Source organism: Etheostoma cragini, chromosome 19 (genome assembly GCF_013103735.1).
Source record: "Etheostoma cragini isolate CJK2018 chromosome 19, CSU_Ecrag_1.0, whole genome shotgun sequence".
Lineage (NCBI taxonomy): Eukaryota > Metazoa > Chordata > Actinopteri > Perciformes > Percidae > Etheostoma > Etheostoma cragini.
This window is the reverse complement of record NC_048425.1, coordinates 14621289-14632746: the sequence shown is the minus strand read 5'-3', so window position 1 is coordinate 14632746 and position 11458 is coordinate 14621289.

The following is an 11458-nucleotide window of genomic DNA, read 5'->3' as shown; positions in this document are numbered from 1 at the left end:
TAACTTAACGTAATTACCAAGATAACATGCCGTGTGATGTACATCCACATCGATAAATGTGTGAATTGCCATGAACAAAATCATCTAAGATTAACCAGAAACAAGGCTCGGTTAATATATCAAACTTGAACCGAGATCGAGAAACACAAGAGAGTCGGTTCAATGACGTATGGCACTCGATTCTTCATTCACACAAGTCGGGTTAATTAACCGGCTCTTCGGTCAGTTCATCAACACTACATCCAGAGAGTAACATGTGGCGGGGGGGGGGTGGTGGCAGTAGCTCAGTCAGTAGGGACTTGGGTTGGGAACGGGAGGGCTGCTGGTTTAAGTCCCCACACGGACTACAGCATAGTGGTGGACTGGTAGCTGGAGAGGGGCCAGTTCACCTCCTGGGCACTGCCAAGGTGCTCTTGAGCAAGGCACCGAACCTCCGACTGCTCAGAGCGCCTTTCTATGGGCAGCCCCCTCCCACTCTGACATCCCTCCATTAGTGCATGTATAGGTACTGAGCATGTGTGTATAATTCAGGCCTATGTTGAATAATAACAGAGTATAAATGTAACCTTAATATATTAAGGTATTTCACAAAATCCCAAATGTGCATCAACATGCTGGGGTTAAAGGAAATAGAGAATCACCAAAGTCATTAGGATTCATTGTATCAGAAGCATAGAAGTTCATGGCAACGTACTGTGTTTGGCGACGTTGTTGAGATATTTCACTCTGTGCAAAAGTGGTGGATGGACAGCACTGGCAGCCATAGAACCACACAGGCTAAAAAACAAACATTAGCATATTACTTCCATCCCTTACACACTTCATATGTAGTCGTACATCATAGTCAGGTTTTATGTGCCAATTTGATTTCATTCTCTTTTACAGACTGAAATTAAGGCTAGGGCATCCAACTCCAGCAAATGTCAATCATGGCAGCAGATGCTACCACATTTATTCAGAATTAGCATTCTTCCTTCCTCAAACGCAAGTGTTTGTCAACATGATTGACTGCAGCACTTCTGATGGGGCTAATTCAAAAAGCTACTAAATTGGGTGAACTATCATTATATCACCAAAGGTGGGAGCTTAATGAACCTTTTCACCTCCATTAAACCTGAAAATTGGTTGTAGAGCCTTTCATTCTCCCTAAACATCATGACTTTACTAGAACTTTTTGCAGCAGGGGAGTGGATTTTGATAACGCTTTATATATTTTATATGGATCGCACATTTTAATTTCAGTTATTTCTACACTCCTGATTTGATGGTGCGAGTTAAGATTGGGGTTATACTGTGGTCACATATATGAGCCCAGCATGAATTGTCTTTTGAAGATTTATATATAAATTTTGTTCCACCCACGCTAGAAGGCTGCCTTTGTCCTATACTAGGGACAGAGTACAATGGGACAAATAAAGCTTTAGTAGGCTTTAGAAACATGAAAGTACTGTAGGAGGGCGCCAGCTCCTTGGGGGTCCCAGATTTCCTTCATGAATGCAAAACAATATAGCGCAGGCGAGTGTGTGGATTGGTGTGGATAGTGCTATAATCAAACCTCATACTTCAGCTCGTTTCCCTTCATTTTTCCTTCTTCTTCTTCCTCTCTGACCTGACATGGATTAATTACAGCCCAGCACAATTTACACCCTGCTGGAACTGTGGCAGAGAATAAAGAATGGTTGAAATGTGAGCCCAGTGACAGGGCGTTAGAATGCTGAATTGCTTTGAGCTGCACGTGCCGCGCCTCTATTGCCTTTGCAGGGACCATGTTTACGAGGCCCGACTCAGAGGTGAACTCCCAGGCCTTAAAGTGACAAAATGCCCCCACTTAGATGGGGACAGCCGCAGTGTTTTACGGACTACACAGGATCTCTTCCATTTTTGTCTTTCCCACGCTGTGACTTGATCATATCAACCTTATCTTGAAATTACAGCAGCCCTCTCAGGGTCCGTCACTGCTGTTAATACTATTGAAATGAAATTTAACAGGGGACCGACAGGACATGTGATACATAACCAGATGAGAGCATGCAACATTTCTGCTTATAGAACACGTACCAGGAGACATGCTCACTGGGAAGGCAGCAGCAGCAGACGCCTCAGCCAGAGTCGGCCTGGCGCTGCCAAGGAGGTGTCAGCAACAACTGGCAAAGCAGGCACCATGCCAGGCCGCCAGGCCGCCCTGCCTATGAATGGTGCTTTAGTCAAAGGGTGGCAGTGAGGACACTTGAGAGGGCTGCAATTAACACCACCTAAAATTAGAACGCATGACCCTGTGCATCTGGTCTGGAAGAAAAGCCTTTGTTTCTTTTTATACTGAATATATTATGATTTTAGACTTGAAAAAGCTATAATTTTGACAGGGTGGTGCACAGAACCATGTATACAGAGGCAACCGCACCTCAGAGGCCACAGGGCAACGGCCCAGGCAGTCACTGAGTCCACTCAGGTTAACTGGGTGGGAGCAAACAAGACAAGGGAAGCCATCTTGGCTCAAAGTGACCGGTGGATCAATGCACTAAAAGTCAGAGCCAAAGGTCACGCTGCTCAGTGGGAGCTCAGGGATGGACTGTGACAGCCACCAGGGCGGGGGGGGGAGCCACCACCACCACCTTCATGTGACCACACACTCACTCTATAGCTATACATTTAGACCACAGACATCGCACCCAACACATCGCTTCTTTTTAGTGTAGCTTCTAGAAAGTGTTCAAAACAATTATAACATACACAATACATATGTTCAAAATAATCCTGAAAATGTTTGTTTATGAGAATACAGCATAGAAATAATATTGGATAGGATAGAACAAATTATAATTCTGCTAAATAAAACATCACGTTATTTATGAATTTCCCTTATTCTAAAAAAATTATATATCTTACTAAAATACATATTTTCTATAGACTCACCCTGCCACTCAAAAAAAAAAAAACAATTCCAGTGCTGCTTCCATTATGTCTGAATTGTGGGTAGTCATTATAGAAAAATGAATTGGTCATGTGACAAGGCAGAACAGGCAGCCAAGTGACACTTTGATCCAATGGAAATCACAATTGTCAAAATGACAGCACTCTAGCCCAGTGTGTGTGGGGGGGGAGAAATCATGTTTTAGTGGTGAGGGGGTGCCCCCCCGTCTACCCCCGCCCCTTCTCACGACAAAGCTTCAATTGGCTCACGGACAGAGCTGTAGACATACTTTGTGGACACCTGCTTTGAATACCACTTCTGTTGAAAGACATACTTTCCGACAGTGTGTGTGGCGGACCCAAGACTCTGTCCAAAAACCAGTTGGACTGTGGCATGTTAAGTTTCATCTTTCATTTGATGTATGTTGCTATACAGTTCAACCCTCTTCAGACATAACCTCCTTTCAGAATGTTCCCCTCCACCCTTTGTATTTATCAGTTTTGTCCTCTTTCATCCTCCCTCTCTCCATCATCCTTTCCATTATGTTCCTCCTATAGCAAGCTATGATATCAAACTGTCGCACAAATCCAACTAAATTATAGAGGGGGAGTGTTTGTGTGTTTGGCAGCGCGATGCAGCAAGAGCAGGAAATAAACAAGATGCCCACCAAATTGAAAAGAGGAAGGTTCCCCTGCTGTGCATTCAAATTGGTCGGTGCAATTTGACAGGCCACTGTCGAGCACGTCTGCGGGATTAGAAGACCCGGAGATGCTGTTTATGCGTGTCCGCTCATTTGCAGGATATCTGTACTTTTGTCCACAGCTTATCATCCCCTTCCCCAACCACCGCTGTCACCCGACTACGCTATTAACGGCTACAGAACTTCTGTCAGGAAGCACTGACCCCGAAATCATCCCCCCTTCTGATGTGTTCCTTCTTCATCATTGTTGCTCCAAACAATCTAGTTGGGGATTTATCACTGGGATTATCCACATTGCTTGACAGCCGCATTGTAAAGTTGGATAATATTGAATTATTTATTGTGGAGCTGTGGCCATTACCGATTTATTTCACCAGTAATGTGAAAGGTAAACTTACAAATGCCTCACTTTGCTTGATATGCTGATATGCTGTGAGAGATATGCTGTCTTCTGTGATCAGCATTATCATAAGTCTGGTGTTTCATATTTTTTACCCCAAAACCAGTTAAAGGCACTGAAAAACATCAAAAAGCATTACTCTCACACAATCTTCTGCTCATTCCTCCTGTTGTGAATAGTGCCGCACAAACACAGAATCGCCCCCCTCCACCCCCCCTCCATGCAGCCTCTATTTTACCCGGAATTTCTGGACTCCAAACAGGCAAGAAAAATGACCAGCGTGCCCTCCTTACTCCCCTGAGAAGTGAGTCCTGCACACAGGGATGTGGCTATTACTTATCATCATCAAAAAGTGCTTGTTTGGTGATAATAAGGGCCTGGGATAGAAATCTCAGCTAAAGGGAGGGAGGGGACTACCTGAAGTAGCAACGGAGGAATCCTTCCTCTGCTTACCCAAGCATTTTCTGCCTCTCTGTAAAACGGAGGGCCCGCTCTAAGACCCGGCTTAGCCCAGAAATAGAGGAGGATAGGAGAAACTGTTATTAGCCTTGGTTAGAGGAACAAAATAAGATAAAGAATAACAGACAACAACTTCCAATGTGCTTACTGTGCAAGAAACAATCGTCAGGGAATGGGAGGGTAGGGCATAGTGAAGCATTGGGTCGTAGCGTCTTTTTATCTAATATTCTCGTGTCTGCAATGGTAAACACGAGCGTGACGCCCATTCAGACGATAAAGCTTGTGAGGCCTTCCTTGAAGGACTGAGTAAAAAGGCTTTTGAGTGAACAAGCATTATTGTGTATTCTACCGCTGTGTGTACTATCCCTATAGTACTCAACCTGAAGCATGGTCACATTGCCAATAGCAACATTCAGCCTAAAGGGAAAGTCGTGGCTCATAAATTTCCATCTACCTTTTTTTTCCCTTCTATTTTTGCAGTGCACCCTGGGGGAAAGCAGGGACAGCTCACAACTCAACATGAAACATAACTCATGTCATGCTACGTGGGGAGAAAGTTCATGCAATACATACATTTAGGGTCATATGTTACAATTCTAGCGGGGGTCAAGCTAGATAATGGCCCAATTGCAATGCAGGGCTAGCGGGCCTCATCTGTAAAAGTTGTGGACAGTGTAGCACGCATCTCCTCCTCCTGCAAGCGGTTCCTTGTTTGTTTTATCTATCGCCATTCAGCTATTTGAGTTTGACACTAGGTTCATGACCACTTCAGTTCACCTCGCCGTATCTGATGATTCCGTCGCTCACACTCCCCTAATGTATGCTGAGGAGAGAGGGGCCGCGTGTTGGAGAAAAGGCACACGTCCCATCTGATTGCAAGGTCCTCCCTGATGAATCATGCCGCAACGGACATCTCGACTTTATCAAAGGGTGCTCTCCATCTCACTAGTGTAATTAATCAGAAAGGGACTTCATTGTTAACACAAAAGTCACTGCGGATCACCTGAAGACTCATTAAATCAAGCATTCGTTCACTCAACGAGACCTCAGCATAACGGGGGATGTGCCTGATGAAGTTCTTCTTCAATGTATTTTTTTGTTGTTGCTTTGTTTATGATAATTTTGTAAATTAAAATGGGAAGGGTGACATTGGTTTGTAACAAAGGTTTGATTTGATTTATTTTCACATCAAAAACATTAAGAGTGGTATATGTCTCACAAAAAGATGTGATGGACAACTGACCAAAAAACCTTCAAGGGGCTTAATAAGTGGCAAGCTCCATGGAAACAATTATATTTAACCCTTGTGTTGTCTTCCCATTAACCATGAACTTGTCCTTCTAGGTCAAAATTGAAAATGAACATTTTTTTGTGCCTTTCCGATGTTTTTGTCAATTATTTCCCATTTATTTGTAACTTTTTCCATGCTTTTGGTGCTTTTTTTTACTAATAGGTTTTACACTTATTTTTAGATTTTATGAGCGACAAACCTTATTTAAAACAAATTATACATACGTTTTTAGTTAAAAAGGCAGAAATTATGAATAATGACTAATAGTTAAGATCAGAGGATGTTGAGCGGATTATAGACGGGTGTATGTCAAAGTATAGTCCTGATACTGTTTTGAAACCATTAAAGAAAGAATTCAAATGCTATCAGATTAAATAAAACACCCAAAAGATTCAGGGAAAGTAATCATCAATTTTGTCTGAAGAATGTTTTGTGGAATCATCCATGTTATTTTTGGGCAATTTGGTTGAAAGAAATCCATATTTCTGATACAAAACACTTTGAAACGGGTCAATTTAACCCAAGGACAACACAAGGGTTAACAATTTAAAAACATTTTTATATTATTATGTAAAATAATTAAATGAATTTCTTTGTATAAAACATTTAAAATTGCATTTAGAGCACAAAACCATATAGAAAATTTAGACAGGAGCAACAATTTTACTCTCTGTTTAAACTGTTCAATACACTAAACTGTGTTTGAGTGGTACGAGAGTAGGGAGGCCTAATAAGACTACTACTACGAGTCGGATACTGGTTAAAAGTAAAAACTATTAGGTGTGAAAACAGTACAAACAAGACAGATTTTTACTTTTAATACCTGAATGGAAGAAGAACATGGAGAAAGTTCTAGATGCGTGCTGACAGAAAAACCTGTTTTCAAGCATTTCTCCACTCCGTGCAGATTTCTCCAATGGTCACAAGCGGTAAAGTGCTATACCTGTAGGACAGACAGGAGAGGGAGGAAGAAAAATGGAAAGAATGAAATAAATATCTATTTAAAAATAGCCCCTCAGCATGGCAAGGAGAGATTTGAAGATATTATCCTCAAAGGCTGCTGTGAGTGAGGCTGGGAGAAGGGAAGGCTGTCTACGGTGAAATATGAAAGGCACATACTCCCTGACAGCCTATGGCTTTTCCTGATACTGCCAACACCAGCCCACTGGAGTGATCCATAGACTCTGTGTGGAGACTTGATATAAATGCTGAGGGCTAGATGTTGAAGATCCTCAGCTAGCTGCCGCCGCCCCACCCTCCCTCGTCATCCTTTGCCATTGCCTTGCCTGCCGCATGGGGGGAATTTGTTATGTTCCCTCTCGTACGGCTGCCTCGGAAATATCAGGACGGCGGACGGGGAGTGGGGGGGAAGGGGACAAGTCGACTGACTTGTCCTTGTCCCTTTTCAATTTGACAAGCAGGCAAGCAGCCTTGGGGACTTTCCGGTCTATTTTCAAATTGACCATTTATAATCAGTTTTTCTAAAGGAGAAAGAGAAGGGGTGGAGGAGTCGAGCCGTCCCTGTGTTGTTGTGGACGGTATAGAGCTGGGGGTTGCGAGATGATAATACAGCAGCGTGTTGTCAGATGTGTCAGCAGGTAAGACGAATTAACAACAGGGAGTGGGCGCATCAAAGGGAAGGCACAGTGGGGGATTGACCTCTGTTTAAGAAAGAAAAAGAGGGGAAAAAGGGAAGAATTCTATATCCTACAGCAAATAAACATATACAGTATCACTTTGAAATATGCACCACCTCTCAATGAACCCAAGTCGGAGGAAGAAGTGGTGGTGGCTAAGAGCTTCTACAAAGAAGAGGCACCCGTTGTCCATTTTTTTTGACACCAATGTGGCTGCATATATCAGCACCCGCAAGGTCAGGCTGACTCGGGCGTGGCAAGCCTGGCGAGGTCCCCAGCCTGGGAGGCGTTACAGCATTCTGTCACACTGCTTGCTCCACCGCCACCACACGATGACATTTCCACAAGATGGCTCTTCTGAATTATGCGGCCCAGCGGAAGGGTAAGAAGGAAAAGGGGGGGAAAAAAGCTCATTTTCTGGGTGTCTGCTTCCGACCTGAAACCGCTACTTGTTTTCATCAGTGCCTTTTGCCGTTTATGCAAAACGCCGTGCAGGGTAATAGGGGAACAATCAAGTCGGCCTGCTGCTCCTGTTCTCCATGCCACAGCCGCCTCTCGTTCTTTGGGGTGGAACGACACGGTGTCACCTCTACACTGGCCCCCATCCTCTCCAAATTAATCCCAATTTGGCCATCAAGCACGGGGCTGTCCAAAGGGGCAGGCGGCAAGTAATTGACATTCTCAGGTGCATGAGTTTTGTTTATGTAGTAACGCTGAGCCAAGGCATTTCGCCGTGGATGACAGCAGGCCCGGTTTGCATACACCACTTGATTCGGTGAGCCCTGCATGAGTGACTGCTCAGCAGCCCATGGCCCTGTGGCATTTCAGCAGAGGACATTTCAGTAAAGATCACCTCAGGTGTCAAGTGGCTTGGAAGGTGCGGGAGGCAGCTGGAGGTCGTTTGTCCAGCGCATTGATTTCACCGTGACCCCACCGCGCTCTCTCTAACTATTGATCCATCCCCCAAGACCCCTACTCAATGCCCATGCCACACTGGGGAATTAGATCTTAGGCATCAATGTGGCCTACCCTTAAAAAAATGAGTGGCAAATTTTCAATAGGACATCACTATATGAAATAACCATTGGCTCACCTCTGAGGTCATTCCAACGTTAGGTGGAGTCCATTTTGGTTATTGGGATTGTGTGTGTGTGTGTGTGTGTGTGTGTGTGTGTGTGTGGAGTAAAGTGGGGGTGTTGGCGCTCGCACATGGAAAACCTTATCCTAAATGCTTTCCTAGGCAGATCTCCCATGCCTTTTAGCATGTCACCCAGGGCCATGAATCATGATTACAGCACCTACATTTTTACCTGGGCACCTCTAAGGCTTTTTCATTAGGGTAAAAGGGACCCCAGGCATTAGGGACAGGGTTGTTGAGGGGACTGGCTGTGTTTGTGAAAGGGAGGGTCAGGGATTTGGGTTGGGTGGGTTAATTACAATAACAATGGGGGCGTCCTAGAGGAAGAAAAAAAAAAAGAACTACACCATGGCAGGGCTGAGCTGCTCTCATTTGTTTCAATAAGGTAAATTGATTCCCATGTCCTCTGGTGCCATTTGCATCGCATTCATTTAGCGCGCCTCTCAGCCCACTCTCCTCCCAACCTTTTGCCACCACCTCCTCCCCCTCCATTCACTTCACGTGCGGAGGGCAAGATAACATCGATGCAGACACATTGATCTTCCCGGACAGGAGAAGCATCAGAACACTCACACGTACATCCACGCGCATTTATATATTACACCTGTGCATGGACGTGCATATGTATTCGTAACATGCACACATGGAACGCACATGCAACCACTAATAAAGTTATTTGACATTCTTAAAAACTTCTTAAAACATTTTTGGGATATTTACTATTGTCACGAGGCAAGTCGAACTTCTCCTCGCTAATGTGAAAGCAGGAAACAGATTAATTCAACTTTAGTTGCACTTTGCATTCCCCAGTACAGGGGCATGTTGCTCACAGGCACGGTCAGTGAATGCAGCACTGCCCCCCGGCCTCTAACCCCAGCCCATACTCAGGGTGGTATCCATCTCGCCTCCAGTGCCGCCTGTCTACCTGCCACAGAAAACCGTTCGGTACAGCACACTGTCTGCCGCTAACCACACTCCCACTCCCACCCCACACTCCCATCATCAGTCACCGCCAGGGAAGATAGCAGCAGCCGTCAGGCAGATGAGTGACGACTGAGCCTGTTACCTGAGCGCCTGCATGACAATGGGCCTGTGGGCTGAGATAGAGAGACAAAAGCTGCGACTCTGCCACACACACACACACACACACATGTGTGACACAACAAACCAGCTGATCTTTATTGTCTGCTGTACAATTAGCTGTCAGCCGGCGACATGTTAAGATGTGCTATACAATGCCTCCAACCTAGTAAGGCCTAATTGAATACTCTGGTCTGTCTGCGCAAGTCATCACTACAAAACTTTCACACAGCTTAATTGGAGAAACATTCTGACACTAGGTTTGATCACACATGCAGTCACAATATGGTTGTGTTGATCCAAACTATCTGAAATTAGGGTACTGTATGTCAATATAATAGGGAACAAAATAAAGCTGCCTAATAATAATTCATCATTGTGGATTCAGCATAATATCTTTCAACACTTCAAGTTGACAACACTCCAAAGGGCTTACTTCTCATTCAAAACTATAAAAAAAAAAAAATACACTGCGGAGTGAAATTGCTACCATAGGTATCGCAACCCCCTCCTTGAATAGCAATAAGCAAACCCTATTAAATCCCTTTTAATTGGGCCCCATTCAAGCAAATCCTGACTGCTTGTGAACAATACAAGAAAATAGATTGTAATGACTTCAGGGAGGTGGAAAGACCTTGCACATTAGACTCATCAATAGTTTTTTTCTCCTCCCTATCCTGACACACTTTTGCATGCTGTATAAGTGTGGGATGGTTGCAGGCCAGGAGGGTGCAGTGGCCTTCTGAACTTCCATTTGCGGGCTAACACAAGCAGATGTTGTACACAAGCTTGCGTTCGACTCCCTGGCACACACAAACAGTCGCTCAAACGTACACGCTCCGAGTACACCACAAGATTCATAACAATAAAAGTCTCCCCAAAAGGCATTGAAACGCACCCACCGTTTTGCTTTGAACTCTGGCTGACCAGCTTTTTATTACCTCGAGCACTTGGCAAAACGAAAACGGCTACAGCCCAAACACTTGAAAGGACTTATCGCTCATGTAGCCCACAAGTTCTCCGCTGTCTGGTTGAAACACAAACCATCACAGTTAAGCTTGCTAGACAACACGCCCAAAATACCTTGATCCAATTTGAAACACAGGCTTACTTGCTGAAGTATAAATGCTTAAATTGGTAATACCAGCAGGTAATTATTAAATTCCCCCAACCAGCCCCCTGCAGACCGTTTGTATTGCATCCGGAGGCACTGGGAGAACAATTGAGTCACAGGTTTGGGCACCAAAGGATGATGATTATGGTAATCCAACAATACCAAAGCTCTATTGTATGTCACAGATTTTTGTTGCAAACTCATGACCTTATTAACCTTTTTAATCCTCAACTGGGTTTTCATGATAAGGGGTTTACACGCACACACACACACATGCACTCAAACACTTTCACTTTGATTCCCGGCAAACACTTTAGAATCCATATCCACCTGTTTTATCAGGCACACCTGAGGTTTCCTGCAAAATATCAGCAGAGGCCCTTGAGCCATCCAAGACAATTAACGCTCTCCCTGAGATCAACAGTGGGGGAAGAAGTGGATGGCAGCGTTTGGAGCAGAGGGCCCACCCAGTGTAGGCACATGAGAAAGCAGGTCTGATTGGTATTAAGTGGGGAGATTAAAAAGCCATCTCATAGGTCAGGTCGGCTGGTGTTCATTTGAATGCATTACCAGGGTCTGAGGCTAGATAATTCTCTCATTAGCGCCACTCAAACCCTGAGTGACAACACGGGTGAGAAGGGAGCATGTCTTACAACACTTTGAGTTAATTAGTCCGCGCGCACTGTTGCTCTGCGCCCATTGCGTCCGCTCTCTCTTGAAATGGCCTC